This window comes from Etheostoma cragini, chromosome 7, assembly GCF_013103735.1.
Source record: "Etheostoma cragini isolate CJK2018 chromosome 7, CSU_Ecrag_1.0, whole genome shotgun sequence".
Classification (NCBI taxonomy): Eukaryota; Metazoa; Chordata; class Actinopteri; order Perciformes; family Percidae; genus Etheostoma; species Etheostoma cragini.
In genome coordinates this window covers 27,221,719-27,225,191 of record NC_048413.1, presented here as the reverse complement: position 1 = coordinate 27,225,191, position 3,473 = coordinate 27,221,719, and positions in this window count along the sequence as shown.

Below are 3,473 nucleotides of genomic sequence, written 5' to 3'. Positions count from 1 at the left end.
CCCCCCCCCCCCCTCCTGAAGTATCTTTGCCCAATCTTCTTCCAAAAGTCTTCCAGTTCTTGGAGATTTCAGCTCTTTTAGTGTCTATTTTAACATTTACATTTAACATTATGTTGAAGTTAAAATCTAACTTTTACTGGCATATAATACGAATGTCTAATGTCTGTCATTTGATGCGTTTTGGAGATTTTTCCATCTTTTCTTGGCTTCTTTATTCAGATTAATACACATTTTACCTGGGGGGCCCACACTTTTGAACCCCACTGTAGTAGTCGTACACTGAGAAGGATTTTGAAATGGATGGACCTTCAGAGAAAGGAGTCTCAGCCCATGATGAAGTAGAACGCGTGTTGTTTATGAGCTAAAATTCACATTGTGTACTTCTTTGTCCGCACACTCGAGGAGTTTCATGTTCTAACAAGATACATTTTCATGTTATAATGTGAAATATTTGACGTTATAACGTGAAAAGTATCGCGTTATAACGTTGAAAGTTGCGTGTTATGATATGTTATAACATGGAATATTGAATTTCATGTTATAACATGAAGCTTTTTATGTTATAATAACTTGATGAATAGTACAATGAAATAACAATAACATGAACTTTCCATGCCACTTTAAATCAAATCACAGAAATACAGATACTGAAATTCCCAGTGTTGTCCAGCAGAGGGCAGCACAGACAAGCTCTTTTCACCTCGTGAAGTATATTTTAGGCTGCATACTGTATGTGTGATATGGGACTCATTTGTAAAAACGTCCAGAGAGAGCCTGTATAGAGATGTTAGAGGATCTCAGCTCCTCTGCATGGGCTACCTTTAATTATTAATTATTAAACCTTTCATTATAACTCGGTGCATGCATACATTAAAGTGAAACATGCATCTGACGTGATGTGCAACAAATGGAAGTTCTTTATTGTTGCTTTCTTTCTTTGTTTGAATACTTTTTAGGCATTTTAATAAATTGTCCACAACACGCACACACACACACGCACACACACACATACACAAACACACACACACAATGACGTCAATGCAAACTTCCTTTATGTGCAGTTATCAAAGACCTTCACGTCTCTAGGTCTTTTTATATATCTACTATATAAAAAAATATAAAATATTATATATATATATATATATATATATATATATATATACACTCTACCAGGTGAGCTGTGAGCTGCCCAGGCACCCCAAAAAGTACTTTTTTAACCCTCACCTGTTGTCTTTGTTGTAAATGTCTATTATAATTTGCCAAAAATGAACATGGATGGTTCCATTTACTGCTCCTCTCAAGTCAAATGAAGGATCATTTCCCTACTTTCATTAGATTTTGGGTGTTTTATTCAATTTTATAGCATATTACTGCTTTTTAAACTCAAAAAGTGTAAAACTCGTAATGGGGAAAAAAGTGACCAAAATGTCGGAAAAATGGTAAAAAAAGCAGAAAAAACAACAACAACAAAAAGAGAAAAAAAAACAACTTAAAAAAAAAGAAGAAAAAACATAATGAGCAGAACAATAAGCGGGAAAAAAAACTTTAACAATAAAGCGCAAAATGTTGCAAAAAGGTGGACAACACAAAGATGAAGATTAAGATTAATGACCTTTCCTGTGATGAAAAAATGAAAAACGGCTCAAATTAGACCCAAGAACAATGTGAGGGTTAAATAAAACACCCCAAAAATTAAATGAAAGTAAGGATTAATGTCACCTGAAGAACATATGGAATCATTCATGTTATTTTTGGGCAATTTTGGTTGAAAGAAATCCATATTTCTGATATAAAACACTTAGAAACGGGTCAGTTTGTGGAAATAAATGCAACAAAAATACACAAATCACCACTTTTTCACATAAGAAAAACTTTATTTATACTTCACATTAAAGACAAAGTGCTTCACTTTGACAAAAAGGAAACTAACAAACAACAGATACATACTACTATAACACATAAATAAATAAATACCACAGAGAAATAACAGCTACTCCTCCAAACATTGTTTTTCTGGGTCAAAAATTTAAGTTAAAACCTCTTAAAGACATTTTTGTCAGTTTTTCCAAAGTTGTTTGTCTATTTTTTGGGACAATTTAGTTGTTTTGCCCGAGTTTTTGAAGCTTTCTCTGACATCTCTTGTCACTCTATGACATTTTCAAACTTTTCCCGAATTTCTTTCTCACTTTTTAAAACGTCTTTGTCGATTATTTCTGCCTTTTCTTTTTGACATTTTTGTTTTTCCCTATATTTCTATCACTTTTTCAGTGTTTTCTACTTCTCCAAAATAATTATTTATAATGAAAAATAATTATTTATAATAAAAAATAATTACTTATAGTAAAGTAAAATAAATAAAATAAATAAAATAAATAAAATAAATAAAATAAATAAGTTCTGCTTTGAGATCAGGTGACCTTTTAAAAACTACTAACTAAACTATATTTCTTGATTTTTTTATGATGATTTTTTGGGGTCTTTTAGTCTTTATGAGATACAGACAGATTTGAAAGGGAGGAGAGAAAGGGGGATGACATGCAGCAAAGGGCCGCGGCTCGGGTTCGAACCCCCGGCTGCTGCCAAGGACTCAGCCTACACGGGGCGCCCGCTCTACCAGGTGAGAGGTCGCCCCCCCGAAAAGAAAGCAAAAAAAGCACTTGTACTGTTCCTTTAATGTGAAGAGTAATCTCATTATTCAGCAGTTACTACACTACCTACGACAACCGTATCACTGTCACCCCCCGGGTGGGTCGGCGGTCCCGTGGTCCGGTCCGAGCCGGTTCCAGGTTTTGCATCTGAAGCTGCTCCTATACGTGGGGTGGTGTTGGGTGGTGTTGGGGGGTGTCATTCCTGCAGCCCCCCGATCATGGACCCCAGGGTGCCGGCGCTGTAGTGCTCCGTGTGGACCGCCTTACTCAGACCGGGCGGGTCGGTCCGCGGCGGGGGGGCGGGTCGGGTCAACACTGAGGAGGGAAGGGAGACGGGGGTGGTGGTGGTCTCACTGGGGCTCTGCCCCGTCACTGATGACTGGCACAGAGGTACGTATGTCAGGGCAACTCATGACATATGTGTATATATTATATATATATATATATCATGTAGATAACGTCATGCAATTTCAGAAAAGATTAAAAAAACTTATTAAGTTCTTCACTTAAAATCATTTCGTCACTAGTCATCCAATCATATCTTTTTAACCCTTGTGTTGTCTTCCCTGTGACCAGAAAAGACATTTTTACCCTTTATCTCAACGTTTTTGTTGCTTTTCCAAGTTTTTTATGAAGTTTTTTATGTTTTTTTTTCCATCGATTTTGCCGCTTTTCCCCAACATTTTTCACCCGACTTCCTTTTTTTTCAGATATTTAAAAAAAACTTATTTTTTTAATATCTGAAATAAAGGCTTTTTGCCTTTATTTGATAGTGACAGTGGATAGACATGAAATGTGGAAGAGAAATGGGGGGGGGGGGGGGGG